The sequence below is a fragment of the Corvus hawaiiensis genome, chromosome 21 (genome assembly GCF_020740725.1).
Source record: "Corvus hawaiiensis isolate bCorHaw1 chromosome 21, bCorHaw1.pri.cur, whole genome shotgun sequence".
NCBI lineage: Eukaryota > Metazoa > Chordata > Aves > Passeriformes > Corvidae > Corvus > Corvus hawaiiensis.
In genome coordinates this window covers 5400046-5423711 of record NC_063233.1, presented here as the reverse complement: position 1 = coordinate 5423711, position 23666 = coordinate 5400046, and the positions used below count along the sequence as shown (strand labels likewise).

The 23666-nt window shown below is 51.0% G+C and overlaps 1 long non-coding RNA gene across 7 annotated transcripts in view; it reads left to right on the top strand.

Moving 5' to 3' along the window:
• LOC125336705 overlaps positions 1-23666 on the top strand; it is an 84946-nt gene that overhangs the window by 3467 nt on the left and 57813 nt on the right. For 4 of the 7 annotated variants that reach the window (XR_007207826.1, XR_007207827.1, XR_007207825.1 and 1 more), the window contains exons 2-3: positions 1547-1677; positions 1791-1965. The exons of 1 other annotated variant lie outside the window; for it this stretch is intronic. This is a non-coding gene — a long non-coding RNA (uncharacterized LOC125336705). Of the gene's footprint in view, positions 1-1546; positions 1678-1790; positions 1966-12839; positions 12923-21961; positions 22235-23666 lie in introns of those variants that run through there. 2 more of the 7 variants (XR_007207830.1, XR_007207831.1) reach the window with 2 other exon arrangements.

Below are 23666 nucleotides of genomic sequence, written 5' to 3'. Positions count from 1 at the left end.
GCAGAAATAACCATGCCACAAGGAAAATGCCAAGTGGATGTAATTGCAACAGAGATCCAGAGGAAAAGAGCTTCTTGCAGGACAGCTGAAGAACTGGAAGTCTTGGAATAAATGTCACCACAGGAATGGAGAGCACTGGTCTAACTGGTGTTGTTGGGGACCCATCTCCTGAGCCAGCTGTGGTCACAGAAAGGCTAAAACCTTCTGTTGTGTGCATCTTGTGTAAGGGCAAGATCTCCCATTTGATATTTTTGGGGCAACAGATGCTGAGGCCACGTGTCAGACAGCCCTGGAGACATTACCCTGGTTCCTTCTCTCTTGCTTGTGCTCACAGCACTTTTCCAGTGCTCAAGTCTGGGCACTACAATGACAGTGAAGTGTAAACCCACTGGGAAGAGATTTGGAGTAAAGCACTGCAATGACTTGGAGCCTGATGAATAAGTGCAGGAGGAAAGACTATAGGAGTTAAAGCCTTGGATTGTGCTGGTTACTTTGCAGAGATGTCCAGGATGCAAGAGACCAACTGCAGCCTTGAGTGCAGTCTTTGGTGAAATGATGCATGGCAGAGACTGTTGCTGTTCTCTAGAAAGGAAGGGTGTAAATGCAAAGAAAGGGATTTGGAGGTATCCAGCCTTTAAAATTTCAAGTGAAGGTGGGAGCAGTAGGACTGAATCACACAAAGGAAAATGGTGACTGAATAACAGTTAAAAATCCCAGCAAACGAGCCAGCAGCAGGAGAGTGACTCTCCAATGACAGGCTGGCAGTGCCAGGTTTGAGTTGTTTTAAACACAATTATGCGAAGATCACAGATTAAAGGTGTTTTGCAGGAATATGGTAAAGGGGTAGGTTTGCTTCAGCCTTTTTCTCTTTGCTTGCCCTGAATTCCTTTGGCTAAACTTGTTGTTTTTAGAGGAATTGGTTCTTGCGGAGCTCAGCCAGGGCTTGCAGCTGTGCAGAGGGTGGGAAAGCTCCCTTGGAGTTCCCCAACTCCTCCTTGATGCGAGGCAGGCTGGCTGGCTGGTTGGTTTATTTATTTTGGTGCAGAAGGATAGGATTTTGGGATCTGAGTTTGATTCCTAGCTTGTGGGCTGTTAAGTGAATAACAAAATCTCTGTTCCTTGCCTATCATTCTGCAATGGGGATAAGGACCTTTCCCTCCACACTCCCTGCTTTGTGATCTCTGTCACTTGCTGGGATGGCTCCTGATCTCCTGGTTGTGTGTTAGATTGACCTTCAGCTTAGGAGCTGTGGGAGGGGAAAACTGGGACAGTGTAGCCCAGATCTCTCTAAAATCCCTGTTCCTACTAACTGCCCCAAAATACCTGTTGAAAATGTTTGAAGAATGTTGGATAAGCATCTTCCCAGAGTTGTATGCTTTATTTGTTACAAAATTTGAAGGAGGGGAACTACTCCTTCAGGTTTGAAGAGATTCCCTTGGAAATGTAAAACCATGTAGGGATAATTTCTTGATTATTATTTTTTAATGATGTTGGGACTAGGAGGATCCTTGGAAGAGTAACAAGACAACCAATCCTTTCTCTGCAGGTAGGAGACACAATTCTGATTCCCGTGTGGCTGAGGTAGCCAATGCAGGGATGAGCACTGGAGAAGTATCCATAGTGTTGGGGAGATGCATCAGCTCCAGCTCTACTGGCTTTTACTGGAGTCTCATGCAGGTTGGCCCTTCCTTCTACTTAATCCCATCCCTGCTCCTCTTTCCTCTTTCACTTCAGCTATTTAATCTAGAAAAATTCCTAATACATTTTTAATGTGCCTTCCCTGCATGCAGGTTTTCTTTCTCTTGTCTGTGCAGACGCTTTTCACCCACTTAATGTCCCCGAGCTGCACCCTGTGGTCCACAGTCAAGGCTGGGCACAGTGGGTTTGCCCTGTGTGCTGGAGTGCCAACTGCCAGTGCTTTCCTCATGTCACTTCTGAGGCTCAGTGACTTTCTTCCCCCTTCATGTGAGTAAAGTTTCTATTAATCTGTTCTGGTTTAAATCTATAATATGCATTTGTGAGAGAGAGGGTGGGAGAGAGGCATGCAGACCTCACCCTAAAAGCCTAATCCATCCCCATTCCTAGACTCCTTCCAAAAGGAAAGGCAAGAAAGAACCACCTGACCCCCTTTTCTTCCAAGTCTCATGATTTACAATCGCCCTTTTGGGCCACTCTTTGGTGGGGGGCTGCCCCATAGAGTTAAAATTCTGGAGGACACTGATTTCTAGTGGTTCGCACACCTTGCCTCCTCCCCAGAGCCACAGGAGCCACTCATGAAGGAGAACAGCACATTGGCCTCAGTGCCACCAGATGCATTTAGTCTCATGTGTGCGCATTTTAGGGGCTGGCAATTCAACTGAGCCTTGTCTTCGTGTGGGTGACCTGCCTCCAGTGCCTGCCCTCCTGGCACTGCCTCCTTTCTGGGTGGCCCCAAGGGGTGGCTAACGGGGGAAGTCACTTACTTCTGCGAGATGATAAATCCTGCACTTGCAGAGCCACAGGCACATGGGCTGAATTTTGCCAGATTTGACCCCTTTTCTCTCAGTTGGATGTGTGTGACCTGGAGATGTCCCCAAGAAAAAGTGTCCAGCTCCCCTGAAAAGGATCGTTTATATCTCACTTCGGTTTCCTATTTAAACACCCCTTGCTGCTGGAGATGACAAATTCCCTGGGTGACCCCAAAGGAGGTGGCTGCCCACTGTCACCGTGGTGGGGACCCGTGCAGGACACCCAGCAGGAGCCCACTGCCTGCCCAGCCTGCAGTCCCGTGCTGCTCCCTGCTCCAGCCCGGCTGAGCCGGGAGCTGGCTGGTGAGCCAGGGAAAAAAGAGGCTGCAGCAAAAGATGGAACAAACAGAATTTTTTTTTGCATCTAGAGGGGGAAGCACAGAGCTAAAAATAAAACGGGAAGATCAGTATCTGTCAGGCTGACGGCGGATTGGCTCTGTGGAAATGCATGTAATTACCAGGCTGTAGGTAGACATTTGCATGGAGCGAATAGCAAGCTACTGAGACAAGGTTACGCTTTAACCTTTAAGTCCTGAATCTGCTGGAAAACTAAGACAGAACTGCAGGAAATTAACTTAAATTAATGGAGTTGCTGTGAGTGAGCCACATGTTATTTCGATGTGTGTCACTTCACGGCACAGAGTGTCTTGCTGCCCCTGTGCCCTGCCTCCTGGAGGAGGGAGATGCTTTGGAAGGAAGTTTGGCGTGTGTGGATCTCTTTCCTTTCTTGGGGATTCAACTTGACTGGGGAGAGGAGCTGTGGCTTTTCGTGGTCCATATTCCTCCTTTCTTAGCATCCTTTGAGTTGCCAGTCTCCAAAGGCATTGAAGGAATTTGGGCAAAGGGACCCCCATCCTGGGGGATGCTGCGCTGTTGGGTGGTGGGTGTGGGTGCAATCCAGGTGTGCTGCTCCATGGAGGGCCAAGGAGGGGATGTGGTTGGGGGATGGATGTTTTGTTGAGTGTCTAGAGCTTGAGCTCTGCATGCAGAACTCTGCAGGCACCATTTAGTGCTGAAATTGAACAGACACAGCAAAGATGGTTCCTTTGTGCATCAGAACTGCTCCGGTGAAAAACACACAGAGGAACAAAACCATGCCAAAACAAAACTGTGTGCTCCCACTCTGGGCTCCTGTCGATGTTCCTGATGCTCCTGGCTTACGTGCTGCCTGCTTCCCCCTCTTGCTGCTGCCCATCACCCACTGGTCAGGCAGCACTGTGTGATGGGAAGAGAGGGCCTCCGCACCAGGAGGGGAGATGGAGATGCCACAGGCACATTTCTCATTCCCAGCTGGCACAACCAGTAGAGCTGCTGCTGCTGCTGTGGGCTGCAGGTATGAGCAGCTTAGTCCAGCTGAGGATGGAGGGGAAGGGGGCTGGAAAACACAAGGCTTTGAAGCCTGCGGTGACATTTTGCTCTCTGTTGTCACCATGCTGCCTTGAACCGTGGGTGTAGTTTGGAGAATCCAAATTTTTCCAGCCTCTTTGCTAGCCATGTTGGCCAGGCAATGCTTGTTTCCAAAATTACTGCCTTTTTCCCTCCTTGCCAAAATTACTTGCCCTTCCCTCTATCCAGCTTGGGGACAATCTCGTCCACTGTACTGAAGTCATGGCTTGGCTCAAGCTGGCTGTGCTTCCGTGCCGTGCAGCAGAAGCTGAAAGTAGAAAAAGTGTGGTGGGACCAGGTGATGCAGAGCATGACCACTCACCTCCCCAGAGGGCTGGGCCACCAGGAGCTCAAGCTGCTCCATTGGCTGCTCATCAGCTTCTGAATCCAATTTAAGGCTCTGGCCCTAATCTTCAAAGCAACTAATGGAGTAAGTGCCAATGGCATCAAAGGATGAATTTTGTTCTGTCAGCAGTACAGAGGCTCCTCTGAGGCAGTCCAGAGCATGAAGACTGGGATGAAACCTAGGAGAGCAATCGCAGCTGGCCAGGATGTGGCAAAGGTGGACAGTGGTTAGGGCTTCTGGCCCAGATTCTGGGATTTTGAAGTTGGGTCTTTGCTCTGTGTGACACTGGACCCAATTTCAGGTGCCTGAACACCATGAAATCCTCAAACCTGGTGCTTTGAGGAGTTTATGTAGAGGGAAGCTGGGGCTTTGTCTCTCTGCCTCTAGTGACCCATCTGCGAAAGACAAATAAATGCTGCCTTGTTTCTTGGGGCAGTCAGAGGACAAGCACCTTGGAGACTGTGAGACCTGAGAATTGGTGACATCCTAGGATGTACTTTAGGCATGAGAGGGAGCAGAGTCTGGGCAAACCTACAGCGTGCTTATCATTAGGGAACAACTCATCCTCTTTTGCTCTTTCATCAAACGAAGGGACCTTCATCTCCTCAGCCAGGCATTAGACCCAGCAGGTACCTGGCCCCCAAAGGCAGCACTGCTGGAGACTGCACAAAGCCTGGAGGATGCTGTAACATGAGATGTGGAAGGTACTTGCATGCTCCAGCAATGACCTGGGATGAAGCTCCCAGGCTTCCTGCCTGGCTCTGGGGAGGTGGAGGATCAAATTATGGTGATCAAGGTGCAAGGTTTGGCTCTCCATGTGTTGAGTTCCTTTCTTGCTGACAAAAAAAAGAGTTAAAATAGTCATTACATTAGCTCAGGGGATGATTTGCTTTATGATTTCTCCACAATGAGAGTGTGGTGTAAAAGGGACATGAGGTTCAGTTCTCCCATTGTGCTTAGTTCTGAAATCCAGCTGCTTCCTGCCTCCCTGGATCTGTGTTTGAGGAGTGTAGACTGAGGCAGCTTCACACATAGACGATATCATTGTCTTGAAGTTGTCCTGGAGTCAGATCTTGGAAAACTTTCCCTTCCCAAAGAACACCAACCTCTTTGGAAATCTTGCTTTGATGGTTTCTTCCCCACCTTTTTGGAAATTCCCCTCCTGGATGCCTTTCTGTTTGAACTCATTGCTTTTTTCCAGCCCTTCTGCCAGTGGTGTTTTTAACTCAGGGTGCAGCCTAGGGAAAAAAAAATTGAACACCCTGTTTTAACTACAGGCTTCTCCTTCCTGCAACATAGACAGACCTTAAAGAAAGCCAGCTGTGCCCAAAATTCAGGCTGTTGTTTTTCCGGCTCTGTCAGTTGGCCTGATAAAAGCTATGGCCTCTCCCTTCTCCCTCTCCCTGACTGCCTTTGATCCATGCTCTTCTTTTTTTTGGATGTTGGTTCCTCATCAGTAAGCAGCAAGCAAGAGCCCTCTCTCGTTACAGCAGCACAAGGCAGAATTTAAGGCAGTTGGATCTTTTGCAGGAGGAGAAGGGAAGTCTGAAGCAGTTGTTGGAGAGGGAGGTGCTGACAGTGGGGATGACCACCAGCTTTCCATCAGGCCTTTGTTGAGCATGCATGAGGAAAGGTTTGTCCCTGTCACTTGTCCCTCTGTCGTAACAGGCTGCTTGTTCCCACAGGCTTTACCATCATTTTGTCACCTCCTTCCTGGGTTCCTGCTTTTGTCGATTGTTTGTGAAATCCTGAGGGGATTGAATTGTCCCTGGAGCCCCACATTGCCCCAGGGCACGGGGGGACAGAGGAGGAGGCTCCTGCTCTGCTCTGCCTGTGGCTGCTCACACACAGAGGGATGCACCGCTCATGATGCAGCTCTGGAAACACCACCTTCCACGGCGTGCTGGTTCGAGGTGAATTCCAGTCAAATGCCACATTGTAAACTCGATGTGGGTAAGCCCTGTGGTGTGGTGTGCCCATATCTACCTGAAACTAGGTTTAAATTAGTCTTGGTAGTAGGGCATAAAGGACTTGGTGTGTCGGATAAGACAAGGTCTGCCAAGCTCTGTCTCTCTTGGAACGAGTACGTGCTCTACCCATCATTAGATGTACCCATCATTAGATCAAGCTAGCTACCAGAATCAAATACCAGTGCTTTAAACCCACACCTTGGTGAGCCTGGGAAAGCTGGAGTGCTGTGGAAGCACAGCTGACTTGGTCTGAAGGACCAAGTGCTCGGTCCAGTCTCGTGTTGGGCGTCCTTTGACGCAATGATACATTTTTGTTTTTGTGGAAACGAACCAAAAGAATAAGGGGAAGTGCTTACAAGCTCATTTTTAATGAAGATCCTGACATGCAGACTGATCCTTTGTCCAGATACGAATGTATTTATGCTGGTGGCACCTTGCCATTCATACAGTGACTTACACACTTTGCAATGTGATAGCAGTGTATACAAGGGAGGCTGGAGTACAAAAGATTGAGAGATCTGGGTTTGGCCTTTCCTTCCCCTGTTCTTTGTGGGGTTACACTGGCTGATACCAGCTGGGGAGAGGGTGCTTTTATTTTTCCTTAACTTGATTTAGAGGAACACTAAACTCCAGTATTTGGTGTTGGTTTTACATCCGTTGTACTGTTGTGTTAGGGGTGCCTGGTGTGATAAAACCCTGAGCTTCAGTGCAGTTGAGAAGCTGGAAAGAAGGTGAAAATCCCAGCTTTCATCTTTTGTCACAAGTAGTATCTGAAGGAATTTGTACTATTTTTACTGTTTGTTTTTGTTTCTCCCCTCCCCTTTTAACTATGCACCTTAGCATTTTCTGTGGGCCCTGTCACTGGGACAGCTCCATTTGGACTTTGAAACAGATGACTCAGCGTCATGGTTGTTTAGAATAGTTTTAAGTTATTTTTGCTTTCCAGCCCCATTTTCTATCATCATGCTGCAATTACTGAAGTTCCAGCTCTGCAGGGGAACACTTGCTTCTTTTAAACAAATGGTTTCCTTTGGAATTAAAAAACTTCATTTATGGCAGCATTTCTGTGGGCCTTTGATTATTAATCTATCATAAAGGGTCTAATTCTATTTTATTAAAAATATGAAATCTTAATTTTAGCAAACCTAAATTTGGAAGCAACTTTTGAACCGAGGCAGTTCCTTTAAAATGGACTTTGGTGCGTGTGTTTCTTTTTAAAAGGTAAATCTGCCTTCCGCTGGTGCTGTGATATGTGGTTAATCCTGTTGGGCCTGATCTAATGGGACTGGTGCTGGAGGGAGCCAAGCAGGGCTGAGTATCTGTGTGGGAGATCCAATCTCCACTGGGAGGGCAGCCTGGACTGGGGCTGGCTGACACCCCCTGCCCCTGAGCCTCTGTTCTCTCTGCCTGCCAAAGCCGCGGGCTCAGCCCTGGGTTTCAGTGATCCTACCTGTGCTGGGAAGGGCTTTGTCTGGTTTTTCCACTTAATCCAATTAAAAAAAAAAAAAGTGTTTGCTGTCCTGTTGGATCCATAAATGGGACTTTTAAGCTGTTGCAACTGTCTGGAGACTTCTCAGACCAAGCTGATTTCCAAGAGTGGTAGCACAGGCATTTTTAGTCCATTCACATGGGTCGATGTAACACCTGGTTACTGTTTTTTCAGAGGTGAGGTGTGCTGGTACCAGCTCTGGAGGTGCTGTGCCACCTCCTCCTGCCCTGGCTCTCAGGGACCGACAGTGCCTTGTGTGGGAGAGCAGAGGCCAGATCTCTTCAAGAGATCAGGAGATCAAGAGGAACCAGGCTGAGAAAGGGGCTGGGGGGAGGCAGGACTGCTGGGCTTCCTCTGGGCACTCAAGGTTGTCGCTGGCTCTTGATGGGTGCAAGCACCCATGAGCCAAGTCCTGCCTCTGAGTCATGGGGAATTCATGCTGATGGACCTGGCAGCCAAACCTCACCCCAAGAGATTTCTCCTCTGCTGGTGTTGATGAGAAACCCTCCTCGGCACCATGATTCTAAATGGTGTGAATGAAGGACTCAACATTTCCCTTCTCTGGGGTGCAGAATGAGCCTTGCCAGGCTGTGGCTGTCCCGGGGTCCCCCACAGGACCCTGCTGAGACCATCATCCAGGACATGGGGCTGTGAATGGCAGGGGACATCCAGCTGTGCGGTGCCTGGGGCTGTGCTGGCTGCTGGGAGCTCCGATGGCTTTTGGCCAGGGCTGAGGATGGTCCCCTGCCTCTCCATCAGGCCATGGGAAGGGGAAGAGGAGGACTGCATTCCCAGGGATTTTTTAGGGTTTTGCTGGGATTTTTTTTTTTAGAGAGGGAGTGGTGCTGCATTCAGATGCTTGGTCTTAGAGTGGATTCCTCTCTCCCACTGCCTCTGGACTCTTGAGAAGCCTCTTGGCTACGGCAGGGAAGGGGTTAAGGCTTCCTCGCTGGCCTGGGAGCTGCTGCTGGCTGCCTGTTGCCCTTCCGGGGCTGCCGGGCTGAGGTTTGCTGGTATGTGTGCAATGCGGTGCTGGCCGGCCAAGAGCAGCCAGCCCTCGCCCCAGCGCTGCAAAATTCCCGGCACAGCCTCCCCTGGCTCGCTCCTTCAGTGCTGAGTGATGGGGCTGGGGATCAGGGTCCTGCTGGGAGAGCAAAGCCAGGGGCTGAAGGATTCCAGTCGGAAAAGAGTCGAGCTGCAAGGCAGCAGCCTGGGCTCCACCGAGACGCTCTTGCACAGGGGAGAGTCCCTGGATACGTCTTTGTGCTGGTCCAAGGTTTTGTAGCTTGTCTGTGCTCATGTCTTTGCCTTCACGATGCCACGGGCGGGGGATGGGAGGGTGGCAAAGTGCTTTGGCTGATCCCGTGGGATTACACCTGATGGGGAGCTGAGTTTCGAGCAAGCTCTTGCTTCCTGGGGCAGGGGAGAGGGTTTAGTGCAGACACAGGAGCTGGAAAACTGCAGCAACAGCAGTAGTATTCAAGCTGAAACATAGTGTGAAGTCTTGGAGGGAGATGCAGACTTTGAGGGAGATGCAGATTGCCTGGAGTTCTCTCTGCAACAAAAATTTATGTCCCTTATATAACTGGGGAAAAGCAAACAAAGAAACTTGTCTCCAAGTGGGAACGTGGTGTCACTGGGAGAAATCCCACAGCAAGAGCGAGGCCTCCGCTTTGCTCTCAGGGCTGTTAACTCTTTGGCAGAAGGACAGTGCTTTTAGAGCTGATTTTCTAGATAAATCTCTTGGATATTCCTGAAGAACTGTGCATGAGTTGCCCGATTTAAGCAAATGGCAGGAATGATTTTTCGCTCTGGTGCTTTTTGGGGTTCAGTGGGGCTTCTTCTGCCCAGGGCAGGGATTGCTGCTGGCTTTGCCGTGCTCCCCCCACATTCTCCCACCATCCAAAATGTTTGCTGTTGCTGAAGGACTGTGCTTTGACTTTGATCTTCTACAGCACCGCCATTGACATTGGCAGGAGCAGTCCTGCAGACCAAGGCTGTTATATGGTGCTAATTTTGTAGTCTCAGATAACAGAGCCTCTCTAAAAATGTCATTTGGGGCCATTTGCGGGGTGAGTTTGACATCGCTGACTACTGCTGGGATGCGTGTCCTGCAGGAGGACCTGGTACATGTGGGAGGTGGCACACTCAGTGTCACTGGGGAAGCTCGTGGACAAGTTTTTCAGCAAAACAATTTCCATTTCTCTACCATCTCTTAAACTTTTCCAAACTGGCAAATAAAGCCCTTGGTTGCTTGAGGCTCTCAGGCCAATGCCAAAATAAGATCAGTCAAAAAAGGAATAAAAGGGGGGGCGTGATTTTGGGTTATGGTTACACCATAACTTTCCTATTAACTCAAATTAAGTTAAAAAGGAAATAGATTTAACCAAGGGAGGCGTTTCAGATGCCAGTGGCAATAGACTTGATTGTGGTTTTTTTCTTTCTCTGCACAGGCAATTATCAAATTAATCGCCTTTGATATGAGCTTAATATTGACACAGTCACTAATATATTTATACTTGTCCAGTGACAGCTATTCAATAAGTTGTTTTTCTGTTGTTTTGTCAAATGCCACTTTCTTTTGCCTTCATGTTTCTCTGGCAAGGCAGGGGGACAGTTTCTGGGTGGAAATCCCCGAGTTCCCTCTGTGAGATTCTCACCCACTGCCCTTTCACAGGGGCACTGCTATTGCAAAAAAATTCAATCAGAATATAATTAACAGCCCCAAATGTTTCCAAATTGTGACTTGCTGTTGGGAGGAGAGCTGGTGTTGTGCAGGGAGCTGTAGAAACCCCCGTGTACAGATGAACCAGCCCGCCCCAGATTGTTTGTGCCTGTAAATCCCCGGCAGCTGAGGCGGAGGGGTGGAACTGTGCAGCACACCAGCAAGTCAACAGCTCAGCTGGTGCACATTGCCACTGTAGTCTTACTTTGTTTTTCTCTTTTTTCCCTCTTTCTTTAAGGGAATAGGGCCTCTGTGATCCAGCCTGTGCATGTATGCATACGTGTCTCTCCTTTTCTCTCTCTCCATTTGTTCCCGCCTCCCCCTGTTTTTTACCCAGCAACGAGTTCCAATTACATTTGGCTGAAGGAAAGAGCTCTTGTGTGGCTCCCACAAGCCTTGTGAAAATGGGTGGGTGGGTAAAGAGAGAGTTGAGCACTCGATAGCTGCATGGGAACTCAACCCTTAAGAGACACCAAAGAATCCACTTTGGAAAGGCTACTGGGAAGCCTGTTTTGTTTGCCTTCCCACCCCAGGACTGCCTGGTTTAGAGGAGCTGGAGGGTGGTAGGAAGCAGAAGACAACTGAGCACTGCCTTGCTATCCTGCGCTCGCTAGACTTGGCAAAAGGGATATTTGTGGAGGTTGGTGGGGAAGATCTGGCAGCATGTTCCCCTGCATGTCCTTTGGGCTGTAGGTGCAAAGGCAGGTGAGGGTGAGTCAGCCACGAAGAAGCAGGTGGTTAGATTAGATCTGGCCATAGCAGGGGATAGCTGGACAGGGGAGGAGAAGGCAGGCTCCAGACAGCATTTCCCACAGGAGCAGAGGGGCCAAACCCTGCAGGACAGTGAGGCTCGGTGGGCAGGTATGTCCAGTTGTTTGTCTGCAGCCTTGGGATCTTCAGGGATGGACAGCTGAGCCTTGCAAGCTCCTGGTTTTCCAGAATGGACCCTTGCAGGGAGAAGCTGAGAGAATGTGATGCAAAGCTGCAGCTGCTGATACATCCTAGCGTGCCTCGCTGCAGAACACTTACACTTTGTGGGCTTGGACCGTGCCAGGGTGTCCACACTGGATCCCCTCCTTGCCATTCCTGGTCCTGGACCTCCACTCTCCATGTGCACCTAGTGGGTTTTAGTGCTGTGGCTGGGAAGTGAAACCTGACACAAGTAAATACCTCGACAGCCTGTTTTCAGCCGGCAGGGAATGTAAATTATCTCATTTGAACAAGGCTAATGCAGAATCAAGCCATTGGTCCCAAATATCCCTTATAAGTGCAGATGAGAAATATTCATGGCATCTTCACTCCCAGAATATTGCTTTTATCTTTGTGGTTCCTTGAGTGGCAATATAAAAGTTACTGATTTTGCACTTTTTATGCATCTGAACCTGAAGACTTTGAAATCAGTAGGTTTGCCTGCGTGATTTGCCTCGTTAGATCCATATCCTTGCAGACACTTCGGAATGATCTACTATGTAAGCTCCACTGTACTTACTTGTTGTCTTGGGTGTAACATCTTATCTTGGGAACATCCTTAACCAGGGCATTGGGACAAGTGAAGGTGAGGTTGGGTTGGGTCATTCCAGGGCAAGGTAGAACCTGACTATGGGAGAAGCTTGTGTGTGCAGTGCTGTTGTTGCAACTCCTGTGGGTCAGTCAAGCAGCAGTGGTAGGGTGCAAGTGAAGATCCATGGAGCCAGAAAAGAGACACTCAAAAACTTTGGACTAGAGCCATTTTGGGGAGTCATGCCCTCCAGGCTGACCTTGGCCTGGAGCTTGGCCTTGCTTTCTGGAATTCCCCATAACTGGGATCATCCTGAGCTAAACAGGGATGTTCACTCAACACTCACTGCTCAGTCAGGGAAGGTACTGGGATGCAGAGGATGGGCTACTTCAGCACATCCAGGCACCACTTACTTCTTCCACGGAGCCCAGCTCAGGCTGTTTCAGGGATGTTTCTGTGCTGCCCTCACCTGAGAGCTTGATTGATGTCAGAATATCTTGCTTCAACTCAAGCACAAGCATGGCTGGGGTTGGGGGTCTCACCAGCTCTCCTCCTATTGGTGATGATGGGAAGACGACCAAAAGTACCAGTCTGCCTGGCTGGAACCACGGCAGGGGCAGCAGCTGGACATCTCTGGGATCTCACCCTCCTTCACGGCAGCCTTTGCACGGCCGCGAAGGTCAGACTGTCCCAAAACCTTGACAGTGTTTGCGGGCGGGCGTCTCTGGGCTTTGCTTTCCTCTCCATAACAGGTTTTTCCCTTTAAGAACGCAGAAGATTGATTCCCTTGCAGGGCGCATTGCCGAGCCGAGCCATGTCCAAATGGTTTGCACGTCTGCATTTTTTACTGCTCTCGTTTAATATGTATGCAAATGCAGTCTCTCCTGTCCTCACTCTCTGTGTGGGTTTGCACAGTCAGGAGCACATTCCCATTACTGCTGCCCATCTCCTGCTCTGCTCGGCATTCGAGGAGACTGCCTTTGAAACGCTGATAGATGGAGGTGCAAGGGGAAAAGAGAGAAATGACGGATTTTTGTAATTTCTTTGCTGGGGAGGGTGGAGGAGTTGGGAAACCAGAGAAAGGAGGTTTAAATATATGCAAAATTGTTTATTGGGAGAAAGGGGGGGCGGGCTCCAACTCTGAGAGTCAGGAAGTGTATTTCGTATGCCGTTCCATTTTCAAAGGATTTTAGCTGGAGGTTAGGGAAAAAAAATCTAAGCACTGGCAATAATCTTGTGATAGCGGAAATATTCAGCTTTTCTCCTGATAAATAGACACATGTCATAACTGAATCAGTGTTTCAGGCCTGGAAAGCGATGTTGGGTTGTTTGTTTGTTTTATTTTAATAAATAAGGAGCAAGATGTCCAGGGTAGTTCCCTACAAGGGAGGTAGTGTATGGCCGCTGCTACTTTCTTTTCCTTCCTATTTTAATAGCTGTATTTTTCCAAAGCACTTCAAAACCAGCACCTGTGGACCCTGGACACTTGTATACCAAGAGCTGCATTTTTATAAGTGAAACGGGAAACTGTGCTCCAGCTAAGGCCAAAATGTGGGAAGCACCTTTAGAAACGTGGCCAGAAGTAGGGGAGCTTTTCCTGTCCCCAGTGATGGTAGTTTTTTTTAATTAGGCTGTTTGAAGTTGCAGATCTCCAGTTTTGCATCTGCTTGGAGGTAACTGTGAAGGCTGAGGAAGTCCTTGCTCTTGGTGTGGGAAGCAGAGGATGACACATCCCTTCATTTCCCAGATGACTCTGGAGGGGAAATGGATGCTCATGCTGCTTCCCACCTCCTGCAGTGAAACTTTAAATCTGGTCAAAGAGCCAGATTTTCAGGTGTATTTTAGGCGCTTCGAGTCGTTCACTGTTTTAATCTTTAAACACAAAACACCTTTCAAACCTGGCTAGTCTTGGAGCCCATTATGGAGTGCCAAAGCCTGACCAAGCTGCCGTGGCTGGTTGGGGATGGAGGGTGCGGAGCAGGAAGGCTGCCCCAGAGCTGGGGGCCACATACCCCAGGGCAGGGGTAGCCGTGGGCAGACTCCTGCTGCCCGTGCCCTCCACATGCCTGGCTCTCTCCATGGAGCATGGATAATTAGGTTGAAGCCAGATCTTTTCCAACCTCTTCCAGGAGTTCATAGACAAAGTTACTTTTGTTTCTAGGAGCCAAAGGGCTTTGCATGCTGGGAAACCCCCTCTGCTGTGGTAGGACTTGTCAGATCTGTTGACTTTTGCATCTCCAAGTTGTGTAAGAGTGTTCTGTGTCTCTTTGTGCTGGATGTTGTGAAACTCCTTTCAATGGGTTAGCATGGAAAAGTCCCTCCGTGGGGGAACCACAGCAGTGCACTCACCCTGTGCTGGAGCTTTGGTTTGTGGAACTCAGATCTTGTCTTTGCTTTTGGCACAGAGTTAGAGGGACCAAGGGGCGCCCTGGTGTTCAGAGGTGCTCAGCTCCTGTGGTGGTGTGCAAGAGTGGGTTTTCTTCATGCAGCAGGCGTGGGAATTCTTGCTGTTTGGAGATGAGCTCCACAAGCTGCCTGCTCCTGCCTTTACCTCCCCGAGAATCTGAGAAAAGCCTGCCTTTGGCAAAGTTGAGACACGCCGTAGCTGCCAGCCCAGGTGGGATCACAGCCTTCCCTGCTCACTGGGTCCACAGCCCCCATTCAGGGCTGTCTCTGATGCAAACGGCTGTTCTTTCTGCTTCTTTTCTTTCCATCACATTTGGGAGGTTTATCCTGTCCCTTATCAACAGCCACGCTGTTGTAGGGCACAAGCACAGCTCCTGCCCTGCTGCTCCTGGCTGTCCCTCAGTTCCTCTTCCAGCGTGGTTGCTGTGAAGTGTCTTGTGCTGCCGTGTCCTCACTCTGGTGGGTTTGTGCTTGTGATCACAGGCTAGAAACTTTCCCTATTACTGTCGCTTTTTGAACAGTGCCTTTTTATTGGCGAGTAGATTCGTGGAGCCTTTCTACTTCCTTCATCTGTAAATTGTCCTCTACATAACGAAGGAACCATTCTGACTATGTTTTGATGTGTGTGTCGCCCAACAGATGTCTGGGTGGTTAAAGTGCCCCCTGAGTACAAATATCCTGTGTTTGTGAGCTCTTTGATAGCTGGTTCAGGAATCTTTTTGTTCTTTCTTTCTCTCCTCCAGTCCTGGGGGTCTGTAGCAGATGCCTGCCGAAGTCTCTCCTTTGTTTTCTGCTCCTGATATCTGTGCCCACAGTGTTATTCCTCTACCCTGTCCCTTATCAAATTAGATTATCTCCTTCTTGTAAGTACTTTTGACACGTGCAGCCGTGCAAAGGCATGATAAGCACATTGGAACACACTGTTGTGTGTCCATTGTTCATGTCTCTTGTCCTGTTTGCATCTTAGGACCAAGCTGGCACATTACCTGCCATTCATAATGCTACCATCAAAAATAAGTCGAGCTGGCTTCTCTCCTGCCTGCAGCCAAGTCCTAACACCCCTTTTGGGTACTGCCACATCACCCTGCATGGGAATCCCAGGCCCATTTTGTCCAGGTGTGTCCTAACTTTTCCTCCCTGCTGTCTCCAACATCTCCCTTTGTGTTCTGGGCTTGGCTGGTGGCACTGAAGATCCTTCAGGGTGTTACAGGCTTCTCCTTGCCCATTCCTTGGCTCCCTGCCTTTCCATTGGCTTTCCTGGTTTCTATGTGTGATCCAGAAAAACCTCTTTGTTATTCTGTCCTTCCTCCCCATCACAAACTCGTGTTTCTGTTCCATCTTTCATGAAAAGGTCTAAGACTGAAGGTGAAATGTGATAACAGCCTTCAAAAATATGTCAGTGGCTGCTGCAAACAGGATAGGAATAAACGATTCTCCATGTCCTACAGTGGGTAGGACAAGAAATTATGGGCTTAAACTATAGCGCAAGGGAGATTTAGGTTTCATATTCAGATATGCTGGGGGTATAGCACCAGAGGAGGCTGCTGGGGAGTCACTGGAGGGGCAGGGGAGATGAGCAGCTGTCAGGAGAGGCTGGGAGTCAAGGGATATGGGGTGATCCAGAAGATAATTTTTCATCCTCTTCAGGCCTCTGACCTCCCCTTCCATATGCTGGAAGCCTCCAGCTAGGGAAGGGGCTTTTTGTGGCTTGCTCAGCCAGGCTCATGCCTTTCTCTATCCTTGTTTTTTGTCTCTGTTACAGCAGTTCTGGCAAATGCAATTGCAGCGAGCCTGGAAGTAGTCAGGGCAAGGCTCTCCTCCCCAGACCTTTCCTTGGTGCTTGGTGGCTCTTTCAAACCCCATACACTGGTGGAGGCAATGGCAGCTGCCATCAGAGCACCGGGACATGCAAAACTGATCAAAACAAACCAAAACTGATCAAACCAGAAGGGTCAAGGGGACAGGCTCAGAGGTGCTGCTCTTGATGGGAAGCCACTGCCAGCTTTGCAGAGGGATGCGTTGGGCATGTGTCAGTGCACAGGTGGAGATGGGAAGGTACCGACGGCTCCTGGAAGCACTGTCTCAGCTGGCGGTGTGGGGCTCCCTTTGGCTCAGCTCTTGGGCTGGCTGTGAGAGTGTGGGCAGGAGGGATAGCAGCTGTACCACTGCCTGCAGGTATGTGCGCACCCTCGGTGGGGCACCAGGACATGCAGGAAGCTGGGGATTTGGGGCAGTCAGGGAAGCAGGACTCCTTGCAGAGCTCTCCATCCTCACCGCCTCAGCAGGACGCTGCAGGGCATCAGCCAAACTGCTGTCTTTGCCAAAACAAAAATTAGGGAGCCCAAAACTCACATCCATCGAAAACAAGTGCATGAGCAGCCATGTTGTTTCTGACACTTCTGGCTGGGAGGTCGTCGAGTCCCCTGGGCACCTTCAGCTGCCTGCTCCCAGCACCCACCTCTCCTCACCCTTCCCCATCTGGCACTGCCATGATTGTGTCGGGGTCCAGCCGCATCTGTGCCGTCCCTGCTTCTCTCCCCAAACCTCCCTGCCTCCTCTCCCTGGGGTGCTGGAGGGGTCCAGGGTCCTGGTCAGCCATGACCCCCTTCACTCACCCTGCAGCATCATCCCCTTTCACAGCTCCCTACCATGAGAGGCAGGCAGAGAGAAACAGGCAGATGAATAATTTATTATAACAATGCAAAATAGGGTTTTAAAACTCTACCCATATAAATATTTATTTTTGACTCGTTAGCACCACAGCCGCCTCCGTGCCCCCCAACCCTTCCCCTTCTCCTTTCAGAAGGAAAGTCCCCCCAGCCTTTGGGCTATCGTGGCTGATTCTCCTGGGTCATCTGTCTGTCTGTCTGTTCGTCTATCCTGCCCTTGCTTTTCACACGATCTGAGCCCGGATGCCAAATGCTTCCCGGGAAAGAAGTAAAAACCCAACTCTTTCTTGCGTACGCGCACACAAAAAACAACAAGGGGAGGGGGGAGACGGAGCAGCACACACAGGCACACGCACAAAACCCTTTGAAGCCTGCGCAGGGTGAGGGTTGTTTCTGTGGTAACGGCGCGGGGATTGGCGGCGGTCGGTGAGGGCCTCCATCCCGCCGTGGTGCCGAGTGATTAATGAGCCGTTGCTGGGCTTTACGGGAGTGCCTGGGCCGGGCTGGGCACCGCGGGGCTGCTCCAGCGCTGCTGGACTTTGGACACTTCTTCGTCCTCCTCTGCTCACCCCCAGGCACACTTGCTTCAGCAGCACCCCACATCTCCTTGGTGTGGGCTCTTGTGGGATATCAGCCCTTCGAGGGATGGGGCAGCCCGGCTTGGGACACCCCTTGGTCCCCTGCCCTGGTGGTTCCAGACCATTCTTGGGGCTGTGGCCTTCATCCTGACACCAGGCCTTGCTCCTCTGCACTGTTGTTGGTCCTAGGGTGGGTCCAGCATCTCTTGTGGTGCAGAGATGGACCAGAGCCACGGGGGTACATGGTGGGATCAACAGGGCCATGAGGCAGTCCAATCTGGTGGGTGCAGGTGAGCCCACACTGTTTTGGGGAGTGTCACTCACAGCCTCACCTCAACACCCGCCCTTGGCCTCATTGCTGCCTGCAGCTGCCTATCTTCCCTCCCACCCCCATAGCTGAAAGGTGGCTTATGGCTAAGCAGTGACAAGAGCTGTGCTCTCCCTATCCCATGGCCAGCCTTGTTTTGTGGCACTACCCAATGATCCAGGTGTCACTGGGGTGCTTTTACCATCTCCCAGCGAGAGCTGCAGTTCCCAGAGAACCTTACACCACCGTGTGCTTTGAAACTCACCTCGTTTTGCTTTCCATTTTGAAAAGGGAAAGGAGAAACAGGCATCATTCGCATCTCTTGGGTGAACAATAATAATGAGTGAGTTTCAAATCTCTTTCCCCCAAAATAGCCAAACCAGAACACGCACAGCCTTCCCGAGCCGCTGTCTGAAACAGATGTGCTGCCAGTGAGCAGCTATTTATAATGTGCAGCATTCCCTTTTCAGCCGCAGCGACTCCAGCCCTCGGCTCTCGCGCTCGGCAGCTCCTTTTGAAGCCTGGAGCTCTAATCCGGGGACTGCTCCTGGTGCTGCTAAAAATCTCCTCGTAAACCCGCCGGGATGCCAGTGAGCTGGAGCCCTGCCTGCTCTCTGCCTCTAAAGGGGGTTTATCATCCCCAGAGGCTGTGGGCTGAGACAGTCCCAACCAGGATGGAATAGCACTGGGATCTTGTTGGGCGCTGTGTCCCAGACATCCTCACAGCTGCAGGCTCTGCAGAGCACTGATCCCCCTCTGCCTCAGGGCTGGGGGCTGAAACACTCTCCCAATCCCTAATTTGAGAGGACAGAGGACAAGGGAGGGTCAGGACAGTGTTGCTGTGAGGGGAGATGCTGGTATGGGTTTGAACTGGTCCTCAATGAAGGAGAAGCATGGCATGATGGCCTGGAGGGATGCAGACAGCGTGGGATGAGGAAAACTGGGGATCCAGTTAAAGTGAGATTCGAGGGGGGTTGCCAGCACTGGCACCCACACTTACAGTGGGTGTTTGCTGGCCTAGGGGTCCTGCAGCACCACTGGAGCTGTGGCACAGCTGTGGGATGGGCACCTCGGGCTACCCACACCCCCAGGGACAGCGGGGGGCTCACAGGACCCTGTCCCAGGAGGGGCTGCAGCCCATGGTGCTGCCTTGGCCCCTCGCACAGGTATGAATAAGTGTGCTGGTATGTCGGGGCTGAGGGCTCGGCTCAGCACGAGCATGTGGAAGCTGTTTACTGCCAGGGCTGCTGCAGGCCCTGCTCTGCCTCCCCCAACCAGCCGGGCCGGTGTGGCCGCTCTGCGTGGGGCCAGTGGGGCCCCAGCCCCGGGTGGGGGCGGGACTGCTGGGAGACAGGGCTGGCTGGGCCGAGGGCTTTGCTTTTATCACATCCCCTGTTTTCTGTTTGCTTCTCTCCCGAGCAGGGTGTTTGGAGGCACGGAGATCACTCGATCCAAATCCTAGGCTTTGGGGACAGCTTGAAACCTTGTCTTTCCTTCCTGGATAGCCTGGAGTTGTGTCCCCAGCCTGTCACAGCATGGGCAGCTGGGAGCTGGATGATCTGCAAGGAGCTCTTTGGAAAGGGAGATCCTGGAAAGCACTAGTGGCCTAAAATGTGCTGCTCTGGCTTTGCTCACTTGCTGTTTTGCAGGTGCCAGGGGATGGGGATCTTCATCAGTGAGCAGAGACCACCCACGACCCCCAAACTCTGTCCTTTGACCTCCAAATCCTATCTTGAGGGAGAATATTAGCTTGTCCTCCTGCCTGGTAAACTCACACCAGGTCAGCGTTGAGAAGAACGTGGAGGGTTCAAAATGGCCCAGTGAGTTGTCTCTAGCATAGGATGGAATTTTGGGAAGGAGCAGAGGGTGGGCTGCCTTGGCAGGGCTCTGTCACCTTGGCTCTGGCAGTGTGATGGATCAGCTCAGCCCAGTGGGGACACAGAATCAGGTTCCCATGAGGACGGCGTCCCTGGCTGAGACAGGAGCCTACCTTGTTTCCAGTGGTAACAGACAAACCTTTGCTCCTGAAAGAGGGACTGTAACACAGCCCATGGCAGTGAAGCCTCTTAAAAGCTGGTCTCATTGCAGTTGTGTTAATTATTAATAGGATATGGGGAAGAAAACACTGGAAAACCCCAACGTGTTTGAGGCAAGCTGCTACTTCATCTGTGTCCAGTGGTGTGGGCCTGGCCTTCCCCTGACCCAAGGGGAGATTTATGGGTGTCTTTTCCAGTGACTGGTGTTGGCAAGTGTGAATGAAGGGGCTTGACCACCTCTCTGAAAACCACAGCACACCTAAACTGAGGAGCTAAATGGGTTGTGCAGGTCTTAGCTTGGTCTTTAGCAAAGATTTCCCCCCCAAGGGATAAAGTCCTTTTTGGCAGCATCTCTTCCCAGCAAGATGCTGGAATTGCAGGATTTGCTGGCACAGTGGCACGAGGGATCCTGTCCCAGCCCGGGGCACCCTGCAGAGCTGTGTGGGCAGGATGGGACCCAAAGACGGTGCTTGAACCCACAGGGTGAGTCAGAGCTAGGGGATCTCAGCAGGCATTTTTAAGGAAAAACAAGGTAACAGGGAATTTTCACCCAAAAGGCTTGTGGACTTCTTCTGACTGTGGGTACCAGGGCTGTCTCCATATGGGGAACTGGGAGGTGTTTCCATGGAAACCAGCAATGTTGCTGCAGGGGGGACCCCATGGCACAGATTTGGGCCCTTCATCAATGCTGCAGGAGCAGTGCTTGGCATGGGGAGGCACCAGCCTGATGGAGGCTCTTGGCACAGTGGTGCCCTGCCTCCACGGTGTGCAGCTGGGAGAAGATTTGCATTGCCCGTGGTCCTCCATGTGGGGAGGAGATCCCAAACCTCAGGTGCAGGTGATAGCCATAGGTGCTGCCAGCCCACCTGCCTTCCCAGCACCCCTTCCAGCAGCCCCTGCTTCCCACAGTACCCTCCTCTCTCCCCTCTCCCTTCTCTTCCTTTCCATTCCTCATTCCCTTTCTCTCCCTTTCTTCCCCTTGCTCCACCCCCTTCCAGACTCCTCTGCGGGGCATTGATTTTTCCATCCATCAGCGAAACGCTTGAGGAAAATGAAAGAGCATCTTCTTGATCGATCAGGAGAACTCTTCAGCCTGGGGTCAGGAAGGGTTTGAATCAGCTGCTCCCCTGGCATATAATCACCCCCTCTCTCCCAAGCTGGGGCTTTTCACACACCTGCAGGAGCAGCCACCCCACTGCGGGGCCAGAGCATCGCTCCGGAGAACATGTCCATGGGTGTATCCATGCTGGGAGAAAGTGCCTGTGGATGCGTTGGGTTTTGGAGCTGCCAGAGCTCAGTGCTGGGCCATGTCTGTGCGCTCACACTCGCTCTGTGCCGAGCAGGGTGTGTCAAGTGGGTGTGAGCGGGCGCTGCTCCCACGCTGGAATCAACTGCTCCACGTTGAGCTAATTCTGTGTGGAGCTTGGTGAGGGTGGGGAGCTCTGAGGCTGCAAGTTTAGAGAAGCTGAAGGAGAACTAAATCTCATAGGAACCGGGTGCCCGACTCCCATCTCTGTTTTGAACACCACATTTGCAGGGAGCATCGTCTGGGGTGTGCTGCACATATGGACCGCGTTGGTAGCAGCCTAGAGATGCCTGTGGAAATGCCAGAGTTTGCCATCTGGTACTACACTGGCCTCTGAGGTCCCACTGCTCGCTGCCCTCCCCCAGAGAGCCAGCAAATAGTTGAGGGAGCTTCTCATTCTGCTTTGGGGTGGCTGCATGCAAATGTTGACTTCTTCATGGCAACCGGTGTGAGTCATGCTGGGAGCCAGAGGGGGATGTCAGCGCCTGTAGCTCTCCTTCTCTCTGCTTGTGGACTGTTGCCTGCTTGCACGGAGGTGTTGGCACAGCCTTTCTGCAGCTCTTGCTGGAGCTCCATGTCTGCTCAGTGGGATGCGCTCGCTGCTTTGCGTGTGAGAGGTTCCCAGTGCTCATGTGCACGCTGGTGGGGTTCAGCGGTTGAAGCCTGTCATGCGTGGGGGCTGTTGTCTTGTGTCTTGTGACTCAGCAGGGAAAATTTATCCTTTGGATTTGTCCAAAGGAAAGACCTTCTGAGCTTGCATTCCCATCAGCATGGAGGGATGCCAATCCCAGAGCTAACACCACACATTCCAGCACATCCCAGAACTGATAGGTTCAGTATTGCCTGTCTCCACTCACCCCTAGGCTCCCCACTCCCATATTCCCCTTATTTTTCATAGGTATTGGTTAACCCATTTCCTGAGCTAGATGCAGGGGTTTCAGACCTAAGGATGAACAACACATGCACGTTGGAGTTTGATGGACTAGAGCTGGGACACAGCATCTTCCTGTGGTGAGTTGTGCATCTCCATCTAGTATGTCTCACTGGGCAGATACTGTCTCGAGGGTGATGAGGAACAGTAAGAGAGCAAGGGGGAAATGCATTGAGTGGGGTTGTTGCCCCATGTCGTGCTGCTTTCACCTGGGAGCTGAGAGCCGTTTAATTCTCCTTGTGTTTCCATGCTGGTCTGGGAAATGAGTACACATGGAAAGAGATGAGGACAGAAAAGCGGTGTGAGAAACCAAAGCTGAAAGCTCCTGCTCGCACCGCAGCCAGTTCTGACCAGCCAGACCAGAGCTCCACTGGAGAAGGACAATGCAAAAGCTTTGGCTTTCTACCTCCAAACCAGCAGGCATGAGGCTGCTCCGGCATGGATGCGTTGCACGTGTGCTGATAGCAGTGAGCTGAGTGCTGACACTGCTGTAGAGGGGCTGTAGGTAAGGCTGAACTGGGTTTATCTGCACCGCAGATAATGTCGTCTGCTGAAAGCAGCTGAAACAGCTGCATCCTGGCTTCGTGACAGTTTATTTTACAACATGTAATGAGAGTTTGTCCCATGTCCCTGGTAAAACCTTGACATAAAGCCCCCTCTGGTCAGGGTCTTTTCCCTGGTGGGAGTTGGCATCAGTCAGATAGTTGAGGGAACTTTGCTTAACCTGTGAGTGTTGCATCCTAACATAAATGTGGATCTAACCCAATTTTCTTGAATCTGCATTGCTCCACTGATAGCAAGGGAGAAAGGCTGATTTATGCAAGTGGGTATGGGATCTTCCTGTTATTCCTTGCAGAGGGCTTTGATGAGCTGTCACCAGGTACTATCTCTGCTGGGTTCAGTGCAGATAATAGGGATGGGGGAACTCATAGCATCTCTCCATTGCTCTGCTGACCATCTTGCTGACAACCCTTGGTCATATTCCTTGGTCTTCCTGCTGTCTCCTTGCTCCAGGTCTGTAAAATGAAGATAAAATACAATCTGACTTGCTGGGGAACTTGCAGCCCAATTAAGAAGTGCACGCTAATTAAAGTGAGCTCCTCCATTCCTGTTGATATCCCATAGCCATCAGTGGGGCGCTGGAAAGCTCTGGGATGTGGGAGTGTGAGGTTGCGACAGAGACAAAACAATACGCTCTCAGACTGCTGAACAGAAAGTGGATCCATGTGTTAATCTGGGAAAAGGAGCGTGAAAATAGCTGCAAATCCTTCACAACTTTGTTGTAATTTCTCCCAGATAGGATACAGCCTGCTCCACACTCCAGCCTCCTTGGCTCCCAGGTCATTACTTAGCTGAACCTGAGGCTGATGCAAGAAGAAACCCTGTCCCATCGCTGGGCTTCATGTGGGACTGCTGGAAATTTAGGGGGAAAGGGTTAATGATTGTGTTGTTTGGGGGTGGCTGGGTCCCAATGGCTTGAGGATTAGCCGGGTCTGCTCCATGGTGTGTCTG